This window comes from Tenrec ecaudatus, chromosome 8, assembly GCF_050624435.1.
Source record: "Tenrec ecaudatus isolate mTenEca1 chromosome 8, mTenEca1.hap1, whole genome shotgun sequence".
NCBI classification, from domain to species: Eukaryota; Metazoa; Chordata; class Mammalia; order Afrosoricida; family Tenrecidae; genus Tenrec; species Tenrec ecaudatus.
This window is the reverse complement of record NC_134537.1, coordinates 86,067,306-86,093,773: the sequence shown is the minus strand read 5'-3', so window position 1 is coordinate 86,093,773 and position 26,468 is coordinate 86,067,306. Positions and strand designations below refer to the sequence as shown.

Genomic DNA, 26,468 nt, shown 5'->3' with positions numbered 1-26,468 from the left:
GGGAGGAATCAGTAATAGATATTTCTGCCTCTAGCTCATAACTGGTACACATTAGAGACTCAGTAAGGATTAGTTCCTCTACCTCCTCTTTCTTGATTTAGTCCCCATTCCATGCTCCTGTCTCTTTAAATTCTGAGGCATCCCACGTTGAAGGGAAAGATGGGGGTCAAGTGAAACGACATATTCTGTCAAACACTCTTATGAGATTAATTTCAACTTCAGAGGACGGGTGTCCAATTGCTGACCTCGTGGAGAGGAAAACTCAATCCTGCAGGAGTCCCTGTTAGCAGGATTGTTTCATTTTGAAACCTGTAAGCACATCGCTGCCACCACCATGTGAGAAACCCCTATAGAGTCTGTGACATGGATGCAAAGAAATCATATCACGAAAACCTCTCATATGGGAGGGATGAAGGGAGCAGGGCACGGAGAAGGGTTGCTCTTAGACTCACTCATTCTTTCTTATTTTGTAAAGAACATTGTTGGTAGTCTTAGAATACATAAAGCTGCTCAGGATACGCAATCAGTACAGAGTGGAGAAAAGGGGCTCTCACGTTCATTCTGGAAAATGATGGTGCGTCTCATGGCTGGCCCCTGCCTGCCTCCTCCTGCCTCTCTGTGGCAGTGGACAGGTTAGAGACACTTGTAAAACATTTGACTTTGCTGTGTCTCAGGTCTTCGCTTCCCCTGTCCACCTCTCGCCCCCACATACCCACAAACATTCCCTCCTTTGTGAAAATCTGTTTTCACCGCAGGAGCACACGCTGTCTCTTCTAGCCACAGCACTACTTGCTAATTCAACGATTCATCTTTAACGAGGCCCCCTGCCAATGTTTAAATAGCATTCAGAACAAAGAAAAGGCAATATTTCCAAAACAGCTGCTTCGAGGACAGCATCCTCATGGTTAAGCTCATCAGCAAATCCAGAAAAATACAGACGGTTATTATAGAGAGTGATGTTTTCTTTCTATCTAGAGGTGGGTGTAGACTTGGATAAAAATACTTACTTTTTGGATGGCAAAGATTTTAAATATAAGCATCCTGACAAGTTTGACTGGCTTCTGTGTTGATCTAAAGAAGTGCTATTTCTGATGTGGTTTTACTGTGTCTCGGAATACTCTGGGAGACACCATGTGATAATGAAATGAATGTTTTTCAAAAGATTTGGAGATGAGAATGGGCTCACTCTCTATTTCTGTCACTTATTAGCCAGGTGGGTGAGTGGGTCATCACATATAGTTTTCTTGGTGACATTGGGGTGATGTGAATTTTCCCTTGTGGAGACATATCCATGTGGCTCTTATAGTGTATAACATCCAGTGGACCTGCAACACTTGTTGCTGTCATTGCCTTTCTGAAATTCAGTACCGCCTGGGTGCATGAGGAGGAAGTAGAATCAGAAGGACACTGAGCCTGTGTCCAGGGCCACCAGCCAGTAGGAAGCTTCCAGGTTAGCTGCTTTTCAAGTGGACTTTTGCGGTCCCCTCAGAGTCATCCTCTGAGTTAGAAAGTGAAGGCTGAAGATCATCTAGGGGTGGTGCCTGGTAAAACGTCCCCTGCGGCTTTTACTATTTTCTTTTTTAAAGGAATAGTGGACATTGCCAAGAAGTGACAAGGGATGATAAAATAAATCCAAGAAAAGTAGTAGAAAGAGATGAGTTTCCGTAAGAAAATGGACTCTCAAACAGAAAACGATATGGAAGTGATATAAAAAAATCCAAGAACCGATTCTTTGAAGGAGATGAAAAGGCAAACAACTGATGAAAATCTAAATAAAAAGTGAAAGGGGAAGGAGAGAGAGAGACACAGAGAGAGAACATTTCTCCCGAAATAGGAGATATAAACCCAAATAAACTTTTTCCTTATTAGTGAAGGATCGAGCTGATGTTTAGAGAGATACGCGCAGGGATCTAGAAGACAAAGGGGCAGGGGATGAGAAACAATCAAGGCCTCACTTCTGTCACTCTGGTTGTCAGGTTTTCCTGTGAATCCCATTGCATGCTGTATGTTACGTGTGCTCTCTTGAAGTTGATTTCTAACACTTGTGGTGAAGCAAGCCTTACTAACTTGATTGTGAACACAGCAAGGGGTACTTTGTTTTTCATGATCCTCTTTTTCTTAAGTGAAATCTGCCTACTTCTCTATTGTATAGAATTTGGAAATATCTATTATAAAAATGACTACAGTGGGTGTATTTGGGGAAGGAGGTTATGGATGTAATCAATTTTTTACTCTTTGATTCCATATTTCATAACATGAAGGTAAGTAAAAATATTGCTACAGGACCATAAAACATTCATTAAACAAAAATTTCAAAATGCAAAGCGATTGTTTCTTGGCATATCCTTCATCTAGGTCTATGCACGTCTGAAGGTGGGATTTCCATTTCTCCAACTCTTACCTACAGAATCCTGTGCTCTTTGATCTACACCATGTCAAAAACGTTTGGACACCCTTGAGGGTGTTTCTTATTCAATGTTCTTTGAGTTTAGAAAGCAAAAAGAAGTCTGACGGGGAAACATCAGGGACGTAGGGTGGACAGGGTAGGTTTCTCAATGAAATTCTCATAGCAGAGCCTCAAACAATGAGCAGTTGCATTGTTGTGATGGGGAAAAATATTTAGAACAATTTTTCCTTTTTCTTGTTCTTTTTTCCCTCTCAACAATTTCCTTTTAATTCTCTTAAAACTTCTTGATAAAAAATCCACTATGATTGTCCTCTGCCCTATGAGAAAATCTATGACGGGAACTCCTTGGTTCTGACCTGATATGAAGCAGAACCTCCTGAGCTGCTCTCACTGCCTTGATTTAAACTGGCACAGTCGATCCCCTCCAAAGCCACTGCTTGGACTGGGCCCCTTTTGGAAGGCCCTCTGAGACTCATACAAGTGGATTACTTGTCTGTAGCTATCCACTGATCACAGAGTCATGTTGAAACATGTTTTGTTTGGATTAAATCCATGCATGTTGGAATTGGGACCTTAGCAGCCAGATTTCTCAACTTACCCTCATACATGTATTATCAGAAACGAGGGCTAGCTAGTCTTCAATGACATCGTTTGCATGATTTAGACAATCAAAGATGTTTACCTGCATTTTATTGACTATACATAGGCAGGCCACTGGGTGGATAATAATAAACTACGGATAACAATGAAAAGACCAGGAATTCCGGAACACCCAATTGTGTGCATTCTGAGCCTATACATAGACCAAGAGTCGGTTATTAGAACAGTATAAGGGGATGCTGCTGGGATTAAAGCCAGGAAAGATGTGTGCCAGGTTTGTGTTCCTTTATCACACTTATTCAATCTATGTGCTAAGCAAATAATCCAAGAAGATGGATTGTATGAAGACAAATGTGACATCAGGATGGGAAAAGACTCATTAACCGTCTACTATATTTCGATTCTGCAACCCTGTTGGCTAACATCAAAGAAGACTGAAGCACAATGAAGATTCAGCGACTGCCTTTCATGTTTTGCACCTCAGCATAAAGGAAACAAAAGTCCCCACACCCGAACCAGTTAGAAACATCATGATCAGTGCTGGAAAGATTGAGGTGGTCACGGGTTTCGGTTTCCTTGGACTCGGAATCAATGCCCCTGGAAGCAGCAGTCAGGAAATGAAGTGACATATTGCATGGGGAAAACAGACTGTAAAAGACCTCCTGAAAGTGGTAAGAAGTAAAGCTATCACTTTGAAGACCAAATTGTACCTGACCCCAGACATGGTATTTTCAATGGCTTCATAGGCATGAAGAATTGATGCTTTGAGCTATGTTGTTAGAGAATAGTCTTAAAGACACCCTAACTGCCAGAGAGATAACAAATTATTCTTGGAAGAATTAGAATCAAAATCCTCCTCAGAAGCAAAACTGGTAAAATTTTGCCTTGCTTACTTTGGATGTGTTCTCGAGGGACCCAGCTCTGGAGAAGGACATCATGCTTGGTAATGTAGAAGGTCAGCAATAAAGAAAACCCATAGCAAGATGGAATGACATCATGATTCCAACAACGGACTCCAACATAGGAATGATGGTGAGTTTGAAGACAAATGGGTGCATAAGCAAATGTGGTGACGAAAGCTGATGATGCCCAGCTATGAAAATATATAGCATCTGGGATCTTAAAGGCTTGGTAAACAACAAAAAGACTGGGATCTTAAAGGCTTGGAAACAACAAAACCCACATGCAAGAAGCACTCCAGCCTGTGTGATCACGAGGTGTCGAAGGGATGAGGTATCAGGCATCAAAGAACAAAAAAAAATCATATCATTGTGAATGAGGGGAGTGCATAGTGGGAACCCAAAGCCCATCTGTAGACAACTGGACACCCCTTTACAAAAGGGTCCCGGGGAGGATATGAGCAAGTCAGGGTGCAGTGTACCAACAATGAAACATACAGCTTTCCTCTAGTTCCTAAATGGTTCCCCACCCACTATCATGATCCCAATTCTACCTTACAAATCTGGCTAGACCAGAGGATGTATACTGGGACAGATAGGAACTGGAAACATAGGGAATCCAGGACAGATGACCCCTTCAGGACCAGTGGTGACAGTGGTGATACTAGGCGGGTGGAGGGAGGATGGGGTAGAGAGGGGGAACCGATTATAAGGATCTTCACATAGCCTTCTCTCTGGGGGACAGACAACAGAAAAGTGGGTGAAAGGAGATGTCAGACAGTGGAAAATATGACAAAACCATAATTTATGAATTATTAAGGGCTTATGAGGGAGGGAGAGAGGGGGGAAATGAGGAGGTGATGCCAGGAGCTTTCGTGGAGAGCAAATGTTTTGAGAATGATGAGGATAACGAATGTACAAATGTGCTTTACACAATTGATGTATGTATGGATTGTGATGAGTTGTATGAGCCCCCGAGCCCCCAATAAAATGATTTTAAAAAAAGGAATGATTGTGAGTATGGGATGGAACTGGACGCATTTCTTTCTGCTGTTCACGGGGCTGCTATGCCTTGCAACCAACTGGAGACACCATAACAACTGCCAAGCAGGTTAACCCATTATTCATCAGTTAACCTTTAAAAGGTTAGAAGTTGCCTCTGAAGGGCAGGCCACTGGATGGACTCAGGGCACTGATGTTGCAATAGTAGGAGGATCTACAGCAGTATGGACCAGTGAGGACCAGAGTGATTTAGATGGAGAGTCGTGGGCGCCATCACTTGGATGAACAGTGTGGACTACCACCGCACCTCTTACAAAGGGGTGAGGGCCAGAAGGAAGAGGTTTCCCTGCTGCTAAAGAGCTGTAGCGCTTATTTGTGCAGGCTACAGACCCTCACGATGTGACTTGGCCCCTGGGCTGCGTGGTGGGAGTCATGAGGCCTCTTAGGCAGCATAGGCCAGAGTGGCACACTGGCAAGAGAGCGAGCCATGTGAGCCCAGCAGAATGGCAGGAGCTAGCAGCAGAGGTCTAGAAGGGCCAGAGGGAGAGCTTGGGGTCTTTCTGCTGGCGAAGCAAGGCTCTGAGAGGCCCAGTGGCGGAGTAGAAGTCTTGGTAGTCATGCAGGGGACTCTATCCCACCCACCCTCCAGCAGCCTGGTGGTAGCCAGACACATTGCATCTGACCTGAACCATGGTGTGCCTGCCCAGAGACCTAAGAATAGACACGGGTCATCTGAGGAAGCATTTTTTCTACTCTAGACTCTCGTTGCTGCTTGCCATCTGCATCCTACCAATAACAATAGCTTTCAATCTGCCACTCTGTGTATGTGCCCTGTGGATCTGGTCAGATTACAGAGGAATCTTAACACCCGAGGAATGGCTGATGCCAGGAGGTATCTGTGTGTCTTATTCCTACCAGGCTTATGGCTGTCTGGGAGTCTGAAGTGTTGTCTGCTGTGTGCGCAGTGAAGATAGACATTCAATAACATTCCATATACTTGTGGTAAACGAGGTAGGCCTTTCAAGTGAATTATTTCGTGAATAGAACGTATCTCAATGAGTACACATTTTTATTTTGAAAATTCTTAGCACTCTTTGATCTTTTCTTAAAATTTGGAGTTTAACTTCTCACAATAACTATCTGGAGTTGAAACACAGTGAAGACTGCAGAGTTCAGGGAAGGGTGGAGGCCCTTTGTGGAATGATTCTCCAACTCAGCCATTTCTCTTCTACCCTTCCTGCTAAGTTTTCATTCCTAAGTGGGCTATGTCCTAGAAAGGCTCTGGATGCTTCTACACCATGTTGTTCTCTCACAAAGAGACTCCCCTCTTCACCCTGTGTTAGTCTGGGTAGACAAGAGAAACAAATCCATGGACACACATATGTATATAAGAAAGAGCTTTATATACAAGAGCAATTGAACATTGAGGAAAACATTCCAGTCCAGTCCAGATCAAGTCCAGAAGTCCAGTACTAGCTCATATATCCGATAGCAATCTACAAAGTCCTCTTCAGACTCATGAAACACATGCAATGACACCAAATGAAGATCACAGGCCAGTGCGTACAAAGTCCTTGGATCCAGTGTCACTGGAAACATTTCAGCGCTGGCAGGGTCTCTGCATCAGGGTAGGTCCATGTGTCTTGTCAACTACTATGTCTCCCAGGGTGTATGTAGGGAGTCTCCCACTGCCAAGGAGGAAGTATCAGATTTCCCAGAATTCTCAGGAGAAGGCCATGCAAACCCAGAGGCCTCATTGGCTGTGATCTGATTGACAAGCCAGACTATAGCCCTACACTCTTAATCCTCAAACTGACAAACGATTATAAATCTACCACACACCCCAACTTTCATTGGATATCAAGATCCTTTTGTGGGTTGCTGTCAAGTTGATTCCGACCCATGACAACTGCCTGTGTTTGGAATAGAATTACTACACAGGGTTTTTCAAGGTCATGAACATTCAGAATCAGGGCACCAGGCATTTCTTCCCAGTCACCTGTGAGTGGGTTCGAACGACCAACCTTGAGTTACTAGTCGAGGGCTTAAGTGTTTGTGCCACCCAAGGACTCCTATTCAAGTCCCGGTCATCCTTTATGACCCATCATGAGCTCTTTCCTCAAAGAAGCTACCACCCACGCTTCAATGAGAACTTGAGATTCAGCTCACGGCCTCCACCCTTATTCTGGCATTTGTTGCCTCTTGTATTTGTTTTCTTCTGTATTTTGTGTGATAGGATCATGCTCAACTTCTCCAGTGAAATAGACATTTCACAAATGTGGGTCTTTCCTACGAGTTAAAAGACTGGCTTTTGTAAGAGCAATCATCTTTAGGTTCAGGGTTCAACCAGCATTCTCGGCTGCACACCACTTCACAGGGTGGGCACTGGGTGCTGCCTGGTTGAGACCGGGATCCACCTGGAAGCTTGGACACCTGGAGCATGTGCCAACAGTCCTGTCCTAGGACGGGGCTTTAGAGAGCCTGGCTCTGCCTTTTTCTTGCTCAGAGCCTCTGCCATGGATGAGGAACCCATGGGGCCAAAGCCATGTGACCTCTCAGAATCTGTTGCCCTTCCCAATAGTCCTCTCTCGGGGTTCCTGGGATTCCCATCTATGTCGTCCCAGCCCATTTCCAGATTGAACTCTGAATCAGGCCTCCTGATTGTTCCAGTATGTTTACCCCTGGACAGCCTGGTATGGGAATGAAGGGGACACTTTGTGGAAGGGGTGATCTGAGCTGGACCATGCAGAAGATACTGTATGTATCGATTGGGACAAGGTCTCGTGTAGCATGGCAGTGGATCAGGGCCAGGGAGCTAGCCAAGCAGCCCAAGGGTTAGAAAATTGAACCAAAGTCTAGGTTCTTATGAAGGTATCCTAGTCAGAGTAGAAAGAAACAAAATAGTTTATTGGATTGGTAGCCTGATTTATTATGAATAAAATGCAGACATACGGCATGTGCACCTCTGTTTATATTCTTGCCTTAGGCCTGCAAGTGTCAGAGGTCATCCTACGCTCAATAAGCTCGTGTTTAATGAATGAAGGAATCAATGCTGAGTATGAGGAGTGTTTCCGTATATTATTCATTAGTGGATATACTCATTTTGAGAAACTAATACGATGGTGTAAGTGAATGTACTTTATAAACTCCAAGGCCACATAATTATGCAATATTGCTTTGCTGCTTTCATTCAAGACAGCCTTCCCTGCATCCTTTCTCCGGGCTTGTTCTTAGTGGAATATTCAGGCAGGACAGTAGCAGAACTGAAATTAATTTTACTAACTGATCTCCTGGCTCAAAACCAGATGAAATGAGATCTGCCTATCACCTTACCAGTTACATTGTCGATTTTCAAATGTTGGATTCTTCAAGGGGGGCCTTTTTCTGGAGCTGGGGAAGGGAATCCAGAGGGTCGCAGGGCCCTCGCTAGGGGTCTTCCTTGAGGAAACTCTTCCAATCACCGAACGTCTGTTGGACCACAGCCCACCACGAACCCTTCATGTCCACATTGGGCTCCATGCGTGGCTTCTTTGCATCTATGTGTCCTTTCTCATCTCCCATGATCACAGTCTTGCTATTACCCCTGAAGTACATCTATCAATACCCCTCTGTAATGCATGATCCTCCACGTTGCCATGTCTGCCGACCTTGTTCTTAGAGAATTTAACCTTGTTGATATCTGGATTTGCCTTATCTTGGGTTGCCTGACTTATGTAACACAGCCCCCATCCTCGGAGGAGTAGATGGGTCAGTTGGCCTGCAGCTTCATGGTGACCTGGGCGCAATGCAATGAAAGTCTACCCAGCCCTGGGCTCTCGACATGACCAACAGCAGATTAGTTTGTTGGGATCCACAGGACCTTCCAGGGCTGAACTAGATTGCTTGACCTTTCTTCCTAGCACATCTGGAAGCTCTGGTAAACTTGCTCAGCATCACAACAACATGTACGTCTTCAGGGACAGGTGAGTGGGGTCTGTGCTTGAGGGACACTGGCCTGAAGTAAGAGTTGGGTCTCCTGCCTGGAAGAGGACACGATGACCACAGAGCCACCAATGCCTTGTGGGGAAGGAGGTTTACATAAAAATAAATGCCCCTGTAGGTAGGTATGCTCCCACAGCTTGTGCTTGGTGGCTTTCAGGGACAGTCCCTGCTCAGCAATACTCAGGCTGGCCACCCACTTTAGCCCCTTTCCCCCCAAGGAGACATTAATTCAATGAAGACGTGTGGGACATTAACCGATCTCAGACTGCTTGTTTGTTTGTTTGTTTTAGATGACTAACCTAGAGCCCTGGCCTCCAGAGTGTTCCCAATCAGAACAGAGACAACAAACAAAACACAAAACAAAACCCATGGCTTTGGAGTTGATTCTGACTCATAGCAAACCTATACCTCAAAGTAGATCTGCCCCAAAGGGTGTCCAAGGCACCTTTATGGAAGCAGCCTGCCACCTCTCTCTCCTATGGAGCGGTTGGCAGCTTTGAACTACTGCCTTTTCAGGTAGAGTTTTTATCCACTGCACTGCTGGTGCTCCTTCGGGACACACAAAGGACTCGATAATTTGTCAAAACGTGTTAAAGTTATGGAATTAAAAATATGATGGTCTGATATGTAAACTTCTACTTAATTCACAAAAAAACATTATTTGAATTAAAAAAATCATTCTATTGGGGGGTTCTTACAGCTCTTATCACAATCCATCCATCTATTGTGCCAAGCACATTTGTACATAGATTGTCATCATCATTTTCAAAGCATTTTTTTCTACTTGAGCCCTTGGTATCAGCTCTTAATTTCCCCCCTCCCCCACCATTCCTCCCTCATGAACCCTTGATGATTTATAAATTTATAATCCCCCCCCAAGTGTTACACTGACTGCTGTCTCCCTTCACCCACTTTTCTGTTGTCCATCCCCATAGGAAGGGGTTATATGTAGATCACTGTGATCGGTTCCCCTTTTCTCACCATCCCCCCCCCCCCCCACTTTCCCCTTCTCCTCCTGGTATCTCTATTCTCATTATTGGTCCTGAGGGGTTTATCTGTGTTTCGAGTTCTCATCTGTAGCAGTGTACATGCTCTGGTCTAGTCAGGTTTGTAAGGTAAAATTGGGATCATGATGGTGGTGGGGTGGGGGTTGGGCAGGGGTGGGCAAGGCAGAATTAAAGAACTAGAGGAAAGTAGTAGGTTTCGTTGCTGCTATACTGCATCAGCTATTTGAAATTTTTGTTTTGTTCCCATTACAACAAATATGATAGGCTAGCTCACTTCCAATCTGGTTTTCTTTTGTCCTGTCTGAGCATGAATATTCCAAATTCCCTTGCAGCCAGGAGTGACCGTGTTCCGGTGGAAATGCAAGCAGGGGGACGGGGTGGGCGGGGCGAGCATGGCCATCTTCCCTCCTGCCTGCAATGAGGGGCGCGGGCTGAGGCCCAGCGCCACCTCTAAGGCTGGCACCCTGGAGAGGAGGGCCCTGGGGGCCTTCATAGCACCACCCCATCCGCAAACAGCCTGCTTCTGCATGAGCTGGGTGCTTTTCCTTTTAAGCCACTGTTTCTGACGTTGACTGGGGCTTGCAGCCCAAAGCAATCCTACCTCGAACAGCTGCTGTCCCACAAGAGCTGTGACTTGGGGTCTCTCACGTCATTAGCCATGCCATTAGCCCATCCTGCCCTTCCAGCACAATCTGCATTAAGGCAGACATTCCAGGCTCCCTGCATGCATGGATTATTGACCTACAGTTAGGGCAGGAACCTTAATGAGTGGCAAGAATCACAGATGACATCATTTAGTATGCAGGCCACAAACCAGGAATGAGCACCATTTCATTTATCCTTAGTGGACCCCAGCAGGGACCTTCCTATCCCCAGCAGGGACAGTCCATTTCTCCTGTCCATGTTTTGCTCTCAGCCATCCTTGCCTTCCAGAAGAAACTCTTCCTTTGAATATCCGTGCCAAGCTTCTCTGAAGGAGCCTTTCCAGCTGGGCTGGCTTCTCTCGCTCTACTTTCTCCCGGCCTGCTCACCTTTGATACCCTTGAAATACGCATCTTAGGGAATTTCCTCCTGAGCCCTGGTCTGATGGCTCTCTTCACACTACCTAGGAGGTCACATAGCGCACTTCAACCAAGAGGGACAAGTGCTAAGCCCCCACAGAAACATGGGCCAAGCACAGGGCAAACAGAGGGGAGGAGTATTTGTTCCCAGGAGTGAGGGCCGGGTGCTGGGTTTGGAGAAGGTGTTCCTGTGTGGCTGCACTTGGCTCCTTTGTACCTTGTAGGTATTGCGTTAGTTATAAGTTGAAGGTTGGCGGCAGCCCGGCATCAAACAAGTCCATTGGCACGATTTCCCCAGCAGCATATGCTCATTCTGTGCCTCGGTTGTACACTTTGGTCATTCTCACAACATCTTAAATTTTTTCATAATACAGCATAATGAAAACATAACTTATATACACCAGAAGGGAAAAAAAGGCACATGACTTGTTGTAGCACAATATTTGCTTTATTTCTGTGCTCTGGAACCAAAGCAGCAATCTCACTGACGTATGCCTGCATGCATGTGTATCTGGACATATGGGGAGGAGGACTGTTTTTCCAATCCAAGAGGAAGTAAATTCTGGGTGGAGATCATTAGGATTGCTAATGGGTGGCATGCCTGGGGAGCATGGATCAATCTCTTACAGATAGAGACGTGAGGAAGTGGGGAGAGAGCCCTTGAACACGAGACTGGAAAAGGATATTTGGAGCAGAGTTTGAAGGAGTGCAGAAGCTTTGAAGGATTTGAACAGATGAATGGTAACAACTCATCTGTTGGTTGTATTAGCAGGAAAGGGGAACGTGTATTAGCATTGTAATTAGGGGGAAAGAAGTAAAGGAACTATATTAGTAAGTACCAGATGCTTGGGTTATAGTGGTAGGCGGAGAGTAGTCTTCACTTTAACAAACTCTGTGAGGGTGTTGACACTATACTGAACGTGTTGACCAGGGCTGTAGTCTCATCTAAGACTTGACTAGAGAGAGGGTGACACAAGATTGTCAACACCAGGAGGGGGAGATCCTGGAGGGCACATTCTCATCAGTCAGCTATAGTCTCCGTCCACTTCTCATTTGCCTTCTGCGAAGGTTCGTGGTCAACTGAAAAAGGATGGTGTAGAAAATTGAGAGAGCTTGAGGGCAGGATTGAAGAAAGATCCTTTGAAGAACGGGAAACCTGAGTTGGTCGAAGTACTTGATCACTGAGTCCTCGATCTTGTATTTCTGTTTCAGCTGATTGAAATAGCGTGGACATCAAATCCAAGCAGGGAGAACACATTTTTTTCCCCCTCTCCAGGTAGTGTAAATTTGAGATCAATAGACTCTAAATTAATTTATATTGAAAATTAAACTAAATGGAAATGGAAGGGACTAAGGAAGTCATGTATTAGCAAAACCTTAAAAGAAAGAGAACAGAGAACAGAGAGGGACAATATGTAAGAGAAGAAGGAGACAAAGAGGAAAGAAAATGGCTTGCTTAAAAAACATTTTTTTTCTAGCATCCTGTTCTGTCTCATGTGCAGATTGGCTGCATTCTGAGTGCATTTATGTAACTTGGAACCAAGGAAATCTTTAGTAAAATGAGCAGCTTATAAAATCGCCAAGGAGAAATATTTACTAGGTCGTGGGATAGATGAGAACAAGTTGGAACCAGTGGGGGTTGGGGTGCGGAATGAGCTTTAAAAATAAATTCCGTAGTCATCAGCCACAGCATGGACAGTGGGTGGAGGAAGAGATGGGTCTGGGATGTTTCTTAAAGAAGAGAAACAGAGAAGTCGGTGATGGGATCTGGCGGGGGTGATGGGGTCTGGCGGGCAAAGGTATCTAAAGGAACAGCCAAGGGGAGAGAGATTAAGAAAGCACCCTCAGGGCAGTAGGACTGGAGACAGTGTGGAGATGAGGGTCAATGCTGAGGTGGTGAGACACAGCCAGGCAGGCAAACATGGAAGGAAGCAGTCAGGCTGAGACAACAGTTTTCACTCGTCGGGAAGTGTGGGCCAAAAGCTATATAAAAATGACACGAGGAATAACTAGAAGATAAGAGGAAAGGTCAGGTATATAGGAAGCCTCGCTTTAAGGAAGGTTCTGGTCAACAGAAAAGGGATTGTGCAGAAAACTGAGTGAGGCTGGGAACAGTTGAACAAGATCCTTTGGAGAATGGGAGACTTGAACTTATTGAAAAGCTCAGTGGAAGTTGAGTGGAGAGGGCGAGCCGAGCTATAAGAGGGAAGGGAGAGTAGGAAACCCTCCTTTCTGCAGGAACCCCGGTGGCAAAGTGGGCGGCATATTGGACTGTTAGCTGCAAGAGTAGCAGTTCAAATCCCCAGCTGCTCTGCAGGAGAGAGCGAGGTGGCTTTCTGCTCCCGTCAAGGTCCACAGTCTGAGAAACCTACAGGGCGGTTCTCCCCTGTTCCACAGGGTTGCTAGCAGTCGACAGTACCAGAGGGGCAGTGCGTTCTCCTGTTTTTCTGGCGAGTAGCTGGAAATTGATACAGAGTGCTTGTATTTAGCATCTCTTGTGGAATACATAGAACCGACATTGTCATCTCTGTGCGACAGATGGGAAATTGGAGACTTCAGAGAAATTACGTGTCTTTATTAGCGAGGCTAAAACTGGGATATGAACTCGGGACTCCTGGAGTTGGTTAGTGTTTTGTCTTGTCTTATGTCTCTGTCTTTGTCCTACATTTAAGTGGAAGGGTGACTTGAGAGAATAATAAAAGGTAACACAATTATGGTTCCGTTGCCTAATTTCATTCACTCAGCACAGTAACTGCCTGAGGTAGGCAGTTACCAAGCATTGTCCTCATTACCCTGATGAGCAAACCGAGTATCAGGGAGGGTAAGTGACTTGAATCAGGCCAGAGAGCTGAGATGGCCCAGCCCTCCTTCTGGCTCCCAGTGTCTTTCCGTAGAGCCCTCCTGTTGACAACACTTCCGCCTCGACGCCGGAAGTGCTGGCGTAGACAGAGCTTCCCCGTCCCATCTCTCAATCTCCTCTCCTGGTGGCAACAGGGAAGAAGAGTACAATTTTCTCTCCTTGATACATGCACCATCATGTGACTTCCTTTGACCAATGCAATATGGGCTGGCAAGCCGTCCTTCACATTGTCTCCTGCACTGCCTTGACTCACGTGGAGGAAAAAGCCTACAACAAACGCTGCCTGAATGCTGACTGCTGACTCAACACCGGAAGCTGTTACCTGGCAAGTTGTCTGACCCTGCAGCAGACTGGTCAGTTGTTGGGCGCGTGGCGTCGGCTCCCAAGGGAACATGGCCCAGACGTGCACATGTTTGAGCCTGTTGTTCTATCCATCTTGTAGAAGGTCTTCCTCTCTTTTGGTGCCCTCTCTTTTACGAAGTACAGGGTCTTTCTCCAGGGCCTGGTCCCTCATGATAACATGTCCAAAGTATGTGAGACAAAAAACCTTGTCGTCCTCACTTCTAAGGGGTTTTCTGGTTGTACTTCTTCCAAGACAGGTTTGTTTACTCTTCTGGCAATCCGTGGTATTGTGCACATTCTTCCCCAACACCATGATCCAAATGCATGGATTCCTCTTTGGTTTTCCTCCTCCATGCACATGAGGGGATGGAGCAGACTTTAAGAGAATGCAGTTTGAGGGCTGTTACAGCAGCACAATCTAACCTATACAGCTGAGGACCAACAAAATCTCCCCAAAGGGGAAGAAAACGTCCCAGGGTCTTATAAATGGCTTCACCAGAAGAAGCAAGCATCTTCCCAGAACAGGGAGGAAATCAACATCGCTAAGTTTCCCCTAGTAGTTAAAATGCCATTAAGATTTTTTTTAAAGGTTATATTGGATGGTGAGTTTTTATGATGAGGCTCAGTTGTGGGCTTGAGGAGAAATTGTTTTTACAGATGGTCAGGGTGTGTTATGAGGAAATGGCCTTTTACAGGAGTTCAGATTGATGGAGTCCCCAGGGATCCCCTCTAACTCCACGCACAGAGGAAGTAGGGAGTGCATGGGGTTAGCCCCACGGCCAGTCTCCAACCTCCTCTGGGAGGGCCCAGGACCGGCACAGTGGAGACTGAGGCAAATCATGAAAGAGGGCAGCTTCAGTTGATGACTTAGAACCAAATTTGGAGCCCCCCACATTCCGGCTTGGGTCCTGTCACTCACTAGCTAAATTCCTTAGCTTCTCTGAGCCCCAGAAGTGTGGTCTATAAAATGGGATCAATAATACCTACCTCCAAATTATCACAAATCTTGATAACTTTAATATATCACAGTTATCATCTTTCTTTTGTTATTACTGTTAGGGTTTTACAGTGGGGGCCAGATGATCCAGGTCTTAATTTTTTCTTTCATTCAGTTTCCCAAGTCCAGGGAAGGTGGTGGAGGGGGAATAGGGAGTTAGAGGCTTCTTTTACCCTCCCCACCTCTTCTATTGTTTCTTCTTGTCTGGCTGTCTTTTGGGATGGTGAGACCTTGGGAAGTTCAGTTTAGATTTGGAGGTATGCTCTTTAAGAAGTTACCTTTGAATCACAAAAGCCGAGAACAGCCAGGGTGGGGCCAAGTGGGAAGGGAGACAATTCCAGGTTGATCAGAGCTGGCTCCAGGCTAATGTTCTAAGCTGGGAGGAGACAAAGAAGCCTTTCAACACACTGACTTACTACAGTGTCCAGCCTAGCTTGCCAGGAATGGAAGGAAAACTAATTTGGGTGGGTTCCTGCTCTGTCTGAACAGGCGCTCAATGAACTGACCATCTGATCTCACATGACTCTGGGGGACCTCAGTCCAGTCCCGACAGCCGCACTGAGTACAATCCAAGATGGGATCCAACTCCCCAACACAGTCATCGGCCTCAAAGGAGAGTTCATCTCATGGGGCCTGCTCCCCAAGATGCTCCACCTTGAACCTTGTCACCTCAAGAAATTTCCCTTTCTGGTTGGAAAGTTGTTCAACCCAAGAGAAGACACGACACGGCAGGCATTCCTTTAACAAAGAGCCCTTACGTGTTACTGACACAACCTCCGTCTTTCTGGCCGCCTCTCTAAAATCAGATGCCTATATTTACTCAATCATCCTAACAATCACATTTTACCAAACTACCTGCTTTCATCCATGAAAATGCAACTCACTGCCATCAAGTCCATTCTGACTCACCGGGACCCTGGAGGTCAGAGTCGAACCATAAGACTTTTAAGCACACTGCCACACCATTCTCCTTCAGAGCACCTGGGGGCCAATCTCCAATGACCTTGGCTAGCAGGCCAGCCCTTTACCATGCACACCCCTCTGCCCCGCCTCAACCACAGTGTTTTATTCTCTTACAATAAAGGCAGAATGCTCAATTTTCTAGGGATGACTCCCCCATGCCGCATCCCCCTCGCCTTGCTGACCACTGGTGGTGCACATGCATGCTTGGGCCACTGGCTTTAGAGGCTCAGAGATGCAAGAGGCATCTTACAACCTGGGGGGGCGGGCATTTGCATAGAGCAACGGATGTTCTCTCGGCTCCAGCCCCCTGGGTGGCCTCCATCTTGGCTTAGGCTCCGTCTCAGCACCGCCATCTGCTCGGAATGAGCAGCCTTTTGTGAAAAGCTGTGGGAGGATCAGCCTGGCTGATTGGCTGGAGCTGTGCCCAGAGTGCCCAGATGTACATTGCCCCGAAAGAGGGGGCACAGCTGGGGTTCACGGTCTCTCTGGAGGCTCAGGTTTTCTGAGGAAGCTCAACACGGCCTCCCACTTTCCGGCGGTACATTCTGCTCGCCTTGGCGGTGAGGGAGAAGGCCCACGGAGGCACTGTGCGCTCCCTTACCACCGTCTGCCTGCCATTGGCTGCCACTGGGGACATGCGGTTGCTTCCATGGAAACAGAACCCCGGATTGTTTTTCTAGAAAACGTCTCAATCTAATTTGTGTGGAGCTGGGTAGTGTGTGTGTGTGTGTGTGTGTGTGTGTGTGTGTGTGTGTGTGTGTGGTGGGGTGGGGTGGTATGGGGGTGTGTGATGTATTTCAATCACAGACTGGTGCTGAGAAAAAGAAAGAGAGAATTTGTACAGAACCCAATTTTCCTTGATTCTCAGAGAGTTAATCATTGTGGTGTATGTTAGGATTATGGACACAAGTGAGTCTTATGAAAGCGTGACTGAAAAGCCACTGGCTCCCTGGTGCTGCCGTGGTTAATTCTTGGACCCCCAACCACAAGGTCAGCAGTTTGAACCCACCGGCTCATTCCTGGAGGAAAGAGGCCATCTTTCCCCCCAAAGGGTCACTATAGAATTTACTTGTTGGCAGTGACGTTTGTTTGAGGAGCTGCTAGGAGACCTGGTGGGCTGTTATTAATAAAAAGTTGGCCGTTGGAACCCATCGGGAGACCCCGGGCTGAAAGTTGCGTGGAGACGTGCAGCCTCGGAAATCCCTGGGACTGTTCCAGATCTGTCTGCTAGGCATCCGTTCTGGGAGTCATACATGGACTGTGCAGCAGTCTGAAGACACCATTAGGGGCTCAGGCACAGCGCTAATGGGTGTGTGGCTGTTGTTGGGTGTGGCTGTTGATGGGATGAACAGTGGTTCTAGTCCACCAGCAGCTCCCCTGGAGAAAATCCCTGACAAGATGCTCTTGTAAAATGTCAGCCTAGCCCCTCCTACGGGGTAGTTGTACTCCGTCACTGGGGTCACTGGGAGCCAGGATCCTCTTGGCAGCACCCCGGTACCATTCATTCTCACCAGGGACCTCAGAGTACTTGACTTCTGCCTGGGTCTCAGCAGCACTGCCCTGAGAGAAGTGAGACACACTAGGGTGGCAGGACGTGGCCAGCGAAGGGCACTTCCGCTTTGCAGTTCCGTCGGGTGGGCTGAGCCTCTTCCAGGCAGGGCAACCGAGCCTGGGAAGGGCATAGCACAGTGTACTGACCTTTCCCCTGTTTCTCTTTCCCCATCCTCACTGGGAATGCTGTCCCCCTCCCCCCCTTTACAACTGCCATCTAGATTAGCTTCTCTGCCTCTCCCCGTCCTCTTGGATCTCTCTCGCTTGTCTTTTCTGGATTACCCACTTGGCACTCAGCACACGTGGGTGTATGCCACCTTAGGCTTTTCAAAGTTGTTGTTATTGTTGTTGTTTGGACCAGATTACAGATAGGGTCTATGTGTTATTACTGTAGGTAATGTTCTTCATGTTTTCGATGAGTACTTTCCACAGTGTGGGGCCTCCATTCTTATCTCAAACTTGAACAACGAATCCCAGGAAATGCCCTCCCCAGTAAAAGAAAGGAAAAATGCTCAAAGCTTCCTCCTCATGAGTTATGGTCCTACGTAGAGCAGCTGGCACGAAGTCAAACAACCACACTGCCCTCCTGTCGATTCTGTGTGCTGGCCTTTCTTGGCTGTCATCTTTATGGAAGTAGATCTCCTGGTCTTTCTTCCATAGCGACCTAGACTCAAGAAGTCTATAAATGCTGGTCTTTCCCCTGTCCTTCCTGGCAAGGAGTCCAACGCTGCTCCATGAGTGACTTTGGGTAAGTTCTATAGGAGAGATTAAAAATTCATTTTCCTTGTTCTATTGTGTTTTAGGGAAGACTCGCGGCTTCTACGCAGTGCATCTTCTGTCTTTTCAAGACTACAGTACTTAACATTCTGTTTTTACCCTCCCTACCCCAGGACCGGCACTGCGTGGTGTGCATTAACTACTAAAATTAAACACAATTCAGTTCTGTTCCAGGACTTTCAGCATATCCCCACACATCTCTAGAGACCCACGGATGGCTCTGAGCCCCAGATTGCAGCTCTCACTGTGGAGCGTCAACCATCCTTCAGTCCTGGCTTCATCGAGCTGCCTGCTTATAGCCCGTCTGCACTCCCCATTGGCACTGCCCGCCTGGCGCTCACCCAGGCTGGTCTGACACTTGCTGCTCAGGATGGGGAGGGGACCCAGGCAGACTTCCAATTCTTTCATGAGCTGGGTGCTGCCTGCAGCCAGCAAACTGTGAAGCCCTGTTCTAAAGCCTTCAGAGGTCCCCAGCATGGCAGAGTGGGGCACAGAGCCACGGGAAGTGGAGAAGCCGAGAGAGCTGCAGAAAGTAAATTAGCTCTTGGCATTGAGTCCTGCTGATATAAGCTCTTGATTTTTTTTTTTTCCCTTTTACCCCTCAAGTACCACTTAAGCCCGGGTGCTTGCTTCCCCACGAACAATGGAGCCGAATGTTCATTTGTTTGCTTGGAAAGGGCTGGGCTCTGCCCCCTCTCAGATTCAAAGGCTTGACATGCTCAGCTGTCCTCTTTCCAGAAGCCCGTTCCCCTTGGCTTTAGTGTCTTCTGTGTTTAATTGCAAATTATTGATTTGGAGGGAATTAATTTTTAGCTCTTGCCAGAGCCAGCCGCTCCCGGGTTGGACTACCCAGCAGAACACCCTGGGGATCCCAGCTGGGGAGTGAGTTGGGGGAGGGACCAGGCTCATCAGGGACCTGCTGGGCTGAGAGGCCACAGGCCTTTACTTGGGCTTACTGGAGGTCTCTCCTGAGATTAGTTCAGGATCCTTATTTGGCCAGTGAAGAAACTGAGGCTCAGCGATTGCTCAGGATCCCACAGCCTGAGAAAGCACAGCTCTTGGTTCCTAGGTCGATAATTCCCCAGCAGGGCTGTCTACAGGCAAACCCATTTGATCTCTGCCAAGAGGCTGAGAGGTGAGGCGCTGTTTCAAAGGCAGATTCTGATTCTGTAGATCTGGACCAACTCGATGTGGAGGTGTTGCATTTCTGCGGAGCAGCTCCTGGGGGATGCTGACGCTGCTGGTCCAGAGCCCACACTTGGAGAAGCAAGGGTCACAGCACTACTTCCTTCCCTTGTCTGCACGTGGCAATCGCCTGGGAGTTCTCGCCCCAATATTACTGCTGCCTGGGTTCTCGCCCCAGAAAAATTTCCTTTAATTGTTACGGAGGGAAACCTTGACAATGGGGTTTTTCAGACCTTTCCAGGTGGTTTTAATGCTCAGCACATCCGTTTCATTAGGGAATAGCTTCAAGCTGTCCCCCGCACCGCCCCCCCCTTCCCCACTGAGTCTTCCTAAATTGTGTATAAATATGCGTTTCATTTGCATAGAGGCACCCTTATCAATACGCATGCGTACATGTGCTTCATACTAGAGAATAGAGAATCGAATTCCACATTACAACTGTTTTCCCCAGCACCTACTCTGTTCCTGACGTGCACATTAGTGTAATATGCATTTCTTCCTCGTGTGTCACAAGAACCCAACAAGGCAGGCAAAACTCTGGGAAAGGCCACCTGATTCAAGTTCCCCCTCCACAACTGGGTTTGGCCCAACTTGGACACCCGTGGTATTCATGCGAGGCAACTGAGCTTCAAGATCATTGCCACCGTCATGTGGGCAGTGACTAGCCTCGGGTGGGTGAAGGGGATGCTACGTTCATTTTGTGATTGGTATGGTAGGGTAGTCAGGGAGCATCGAGGGTGAGAGGCATGACAACTGGGGACCAGTTGGAGCCTCTGAGGACATGGCGTGCGGTGTCATTGAGGCGGCTGGGACTTACAGCGAGCCTGTGTTCAATGGAACGCAGCACTGCCTGGTCCTGTGCCATCCTCCCAATGGTTCTTCGGTTTGAGCCCGTGGGTGCAGCCACAGTGCCAACCCATCTCATGGACAGCCTTCCTCTTCTTCGCCAGCCTGCCACTGTACCAAGCACGATGTCCCCCTCCAGGCACTGGTCTCTCCTGACAGCAGGCCAAAGTACATGAGAAACAGGATGCAGAAGAGAGCAGGGACTCACTGAGCAGGTCCTGGAGTGCTCTCCTGGATCTGAAGGGACCGTGGGCTTGAATTTCACACTCACAAGCGCAGTTATACCACACAGCACCCTCTTCTCTGTCACGGGTCTGAACTGAGCTTTTCAGCCCCACTTCTGTTTATGGAAAACCTTAGCTGATTACTTTAAAATATATATGCATTCACTTTCAGATTACCTTCCTCAGTGGATTCAGACTCCTTCCCTCTCCTTTCCCTTGTCTTCTTCCCCGGTGGGGAGCGGGGTTTGAGCAGTGTGGGGGTGCCTGCCTGTCTGCCGGGTCTGGTTTAGTTCTGTGCTATGCCCATGCAGTGTCCCCCTCCTCATCGACTCTATGAGGCTCTCCAAGTATACCAGTCCCCCTGAAACACGTAATATATCCACAAATGATATGTTTCCAAGTGACCGGAGGATTCTATAAATATATAATGGACCCCATCATGAGTGTTTCACAAAGAGGAGCAGCTCTGATCCTCATGAGACACCTGGCTGATGTTTGTATCACCTCCGTTTTACAGACAAGGACACAGAGACACCACGCCTGGGTCGGCTTTGTAGCTGAGTTGCATAAGATGACGGAGACCGAGAGGTTACATAAGTTGCGTAAGGCCACATAGGGCAGCTGTGATGAACCCATCTGCTGACTGATCAGACTGTTGAAATCCCGGCTGTCCGGGGGACTGCATCACTGGAGAAGACATGGGATTAGCTGATTTCATAATAGGTTTCCATTCTGACTGTCCCCCGCCACTGCGCAGAACAGTGGCTCCCCACCTTACTTCCCGCATCCGCTGTTTGTCAGAGACACTGTCCCCTCTTCTTTCGTGCCCCACTGGGGCCGTGGGTCTCTCCATACTCTTGACAGGTGCCTCTATTCCCCTTACAGCACCCTCGATGAGGATAGAATGGTCCTGGGTGGTCCAAACAGTTTGCTCTTGGCTACTAATGGAAAGGTTGGTGGTTCGAATCCACCAGTAGCATTGCCGTTGTGGGAGAAAGTCGGTGCTCTTCTCCCATGAGATTATAGCTTCTGAAGACGTTGCAGAGAACCGTTTATTCAGAAAGCCATAGGGTGACCCCGAGTTAGAATCGCCTTTGAGGCAACCTTGATTTTTGCTATTGCTGGTTGCTATTTGTTTATGCACACAAAAGATCTCCTTCGTGCCTGACACATACTAACTGTTCAGCAAACATGGTGGGGATGTCGCCTGTTGTATGGAGGGTCTCTATGGGCCCGTTTGGAGCTGACAGCACTGAGCCATAACCACAGCAGATACTAATGATTTTGAATGTCACTGAGTTGGTAAAGATGAGTGTGAGTTTTTTTTTGTTTTTTGCTTTGTCTGTTTTCAATGGAAGGAAAGGCAGAAAGGGGGAGAAATGGAAAGAAAGCAGTGGGCTGCACAGAGGCAATTCCAAGTTCAAGGTCAACGTTTTCCTTACATTTGATTCATCTAAACCTTCTGACCTGGAATACTCTGGGTCAGCATAAGCACGGGGTTTCTATCTCTCTGTTGCAGGAAATGATAGTGCTCTGAAATTCTGCTACTTTGTGTCCAACTCCCTCCTTGTTGGTTCCCCAAAGTGAGTCGGGAGGACTCTATGCTCACTGAGTCCCGAGCCAGGGAATGATTACATCTGGCCCAGGGTTCTCCATCCCTACAGTCCCGCTCCACCACAATTAACACCTCCGGGAAGGAATTTAAAATCAAGTGCTTCTTTTTCAATTACCACTTAGAAAACTGTGTAATAAAACACCATGGCAAGCCTGCTTGCTCTTTTTCAAAGTCTAATTAATTCATTTGCGGAGGTTACATCTTGCCTGGCATTGTGTCACTCGCTCATTTAAAAAGGTGCTAAGGCTTGGAATCCGTGGGTTACCACTTGGACCAACCCATTTTCGTGTTCTGCATTCGGCGCTGTGGGAAGAGCCGTGTGGCATGAGAGAGCTCAGAAGCTCAGGTACCACCTGAATGCTCCACGACCCAGCAGAGAGCTTGAGTTGGGTGTCTATAAAAAGTAATAGAAAAGAAAGCCCAAAGAAGAAGTTGAATGACAGTGGTGGTAAAGATTACTGACTATGCCACGGACTTCCAGAAGAACAAGCAGGCCTGTCTCGGAAGAAGTACAACCAGAACATTCCTTAGAAGTGAGGATCGTGCTCGCTTCGGCAGCACATATACTAAAATTGGAACGATACAGAGAAGATTAGCATGGCCCCTGCGCGAGGATGACACGCAAATTCGTGAAGCGTTCCCCAAAAAAAAAAAAAAAAGAAGTGAGGATCATTAGACTTTGCACCCCTTGTTTTGAACGTGCTATCAAACCCAAAGGCAAACCAGTTGCTAACTCACAGTGGCCCTATAGGACGGGGGAGGGCTGTTCCATAGGGTTTCCATGGCTGGCGTCTTTATGGAAGCAGACTGCCAAGTCTTTCTTTCATGGGGTGGCTGCGGGGTTCTAATGGCTGACTCTGGGGTTCGCAGCTGAGCTTTTAACCACTGCATCACCAGAAATCCTGGAACATGTTATTAGAAGGAGCCAGACTCTGGAGAAGGACGTTATGCTCGGTACAGGCAAGTAGAGGGTTAGCTTCAAAGACTAGACCCTCCAAGACAGGGGTTGACACGTGGCTGCAAGCCAAGGTTCCAAGCGAGCTCCTGTGAGGGTGGCCCAAGAGCAAGTAGTCTTCCGTTCTGTTCACACAGGGTCGCCGTCGGAAATGGCTCGATGGTACCTGGCAACTATGAAGAACCAATCACCAGCCTGACCTGCTCTGTGAGGGGGTGGGGGGGAAGGGGGCCTGGATCCGAACTTTGCCACCACTCCACTTAGGTTTGGAGTCTTGATGGCATCATTTAGAGAATTTCCTTCTAATTTTAATTTCATTTAACCCATTTCCAGCTATCAGTTTCTTCACCAAATCTGCCATTATCTGTAGTTGATCAACCTGCAACCTTTGGATTCATTGCATTTCATGTGTAACATGCCTAGCTGACACAGTTTTCGGCACAAAAACTATGTAGGAACAAAGATTTTAAACATTTAGTTGGTACACAAAATCTGATCCTATTTTTTCCTCCTAAAGTAGTTGGTGTGTGGTGACGGAATTTCAGCCCTCGATATGTTGTCTAGTTGGCTTTCCTTTAGTGATTTACTGTTTCTAACTTAATTCTTCTGGCCCAGTAAGAAATGAGTCTGTCGATGGGAACAGCTTCTCAGTCACTGCCTCGGGTTGATACTGACTCATTGTGACCCCGGGCAGGAGGAGGTTGTGAATATCTTCAGAGGAGCTGCCAGCCTCATCTTTCTCGCTCAGTGGCCATTGGTTTTGAACCCCTGGCTGGGGTTAACTAGTGGTACCAGCTCTCCTAGGGCATGGCTTAATTCCCAATAACACGGCCTCATTAAAGTTTTTGTCTATCAAGGACACACGATCGTATGATCACACATGGACATTCCTCAACCCCACACCCCAGGCTAACTAGCTCTGAGTAGCTTTGGGGAAGCCAGATCCCATACCCTGTGAGATAGCCCTTCACCTGATTCTGGTGGTGGTGGTTGGGGCCAGAGTCTCGGGGTGGGGTGGGGTGGTGTTGTCTGTCAGGTTGACCCTATGACGATGGCCTTGGCAAGAGTCCACACTAGAACTTGACGTTTACTTAGGGGAGGTGGAGCCAGCCAGTGTGGCTGTGTGCAGAGTCCACAGTGGCAGCAGCAGGACCCGCCCACTGGACAAGCATCCAGGCCTGGGGGACAGAGGAGGCCCAGTGAACATGCTGAGCAGTAAATGGGGCCCCATGCACCTAGGCAATGGAGGGCTGGCAGGGGATTAACCAGAACAGAATATGGAGTTGACTAGGAAAATGGTAATAATCTGAAAGGTGGTCCTAAGGATATCCCAGAAGCCCTGGTGGCAGAGTAGGGTCTGTGTTGGGCTGCTCAACAGCAAGATCAGCAGTTCAAAACCACCAATTGCTCCCTGGGAGAAAGATGAGGCTTCCCGCTCATGTAAAGAGTTACAGCCTGGGAAATTTACAGGGGCAGTGCTAGTCTATCCTGTAGAGTCTAGAGTCACTATGAGTTGGAATCAACCCCATGGTAGGAAGTTTTGGATTCTAGAAGGATATTCCAGGCTTCCAAATGACAATTCTCAAATGCCTCTTATGACCCACTGCCATTGGGTTGTTTCTGCCTCACACCAATCCTTTGTGGTCTGCGACTTAGTCTTAACAGGAGCAGAAAGCCTCATCTCGCTGGTGGTTTTGAACCACTGACTTTGTGATTAGTGGTCTCATGCTTACCCACCAGCATCAACAGAGAACTGACTGGTTTCACTTCACGCTTTAGGGGTCATTCTGACTCTTTATCACCAACCAAATGCATTGCCAACGGGATGGCAGTTGCTGGTCCCAGGAAAGACTATAAAATTTAAACCAAAATCAGACAGAATTCTGAATGCTCTCCTGAAGCACATTATTACAAGTCATTTTGCCACGTGAGTCCAAATTCCATCCACTATTGTAGATGACAGGATCCTCGTAGGCAGGACACTTACAGTCTGAGGGCCTCAGTGGATTGAGCTGGCCACTCTCTAAGAATGTGACAAATTCTTTGCTAGCCCTTGGCCTAGGGAGAGTTAAGCCAATCCCAGTTCCCACCAACACCCCAACTTCCCAACAAGATGGAAGGCTGACAATGTTAGATGAATGCTGAAAAAGATTAAGGGAGAAAGAAACATCCAGGGAAAGAATATAAACTAGAGCAAATATGCTCCCTTTCAATCCTTACCTCCTCGTACTGGTTTTGGAATCAACATTCTCTTGCGGCCAACTTCCTTTACCTAAGAAGAAACGTGGCACGGATAGCTGAAATGCAGGTATCTCAGAAAATGCCAGCAGTTCCCTCCCTTCATGTAGGCCACAGTGTGGGGATCGTTATACCAATTGTCTTTGGGAGAGTAGAGTCAAGTAGGCATGGCTGTATTCAAGTAGTGCTCAGGGCAACGTGTGGCCTAGCTCAGCTGACCAGAGCTAGCTCGGGCTCTTGGTGTGGGAACTTGAAACTAAATCCCCTGAATCAAAAGTATTCATTAGCCTAGCTGCATTCTCCACCCAAATATTTTTTGATCATCTTGAAGTGCTGATATTGAGAAGACAGAATTTGAGTATTCACCTCGAGTTGCTATGAGTTGGAATTGACAATGGTAGGGAGCAAGTGAAAAAGAGCAGTGTGTGTGTGTGTGTGTGTGTGTGTGTGTGTGTGTGTGTGTGTGGCAGTAGGCTATTCCCACCCCCCAATTGTAACCCCCACACACTCACACATACAAACCCTCACTAAAGTCACTGTCATTGAGTGGATTCCAATGCACAGGCCCTAGAACTGCACGCATAGGTTCCTGAGACTGCACAGCTTTACAGCAGCATGAAGCCTCGTCTTTGTCTTGTGGAGCAGCTCGTGATTTGAATTCCTTGCCTGTGGTCAGCTGCCCGACATGTAACCCACTACACCACCAGGGCTACTACTGTTTTTCAGAAACTAAAAGAGGTGAATTTAAAAAACATTGCTTAAGGCAACAAAATATACTTTCTTATATTTACAAGTAGGCATAAGGATGAATGGTTGGGATTTCAAAATATTGATTTATTGAGAAATCAAAGTCTAAGGGATTGTAGCACCTAACTTATGAGAATTTAACAGAAGCCTTGAGGAAAAGAACAGAGTTAATCTTTGAAAACACATGTTAATACCCTAGCCCAGTGTCTCC

The 26,468-nt window shown here is 47.2% G+C and overlaps 1 non-coding gene across 1 annotated transcript; it reads left to right on the top strand.

Moving 5' to 3' along the window:
- Positions 1 to 22,859: 22,859 nt before the first annotated feature.
- On the top strand, positions 22,860 to 22,966 carry LOC142455703 (U6 spliceosomal RNA). Its single transcript, XR_012785851.1, has one exon. It is a non-coding gene; the product is annotated as a U6 spliceosomal RNA (small nuclear RNA).
- Positions 22,967 to 26,468: the final 3,502 nt, after the last annotated feature.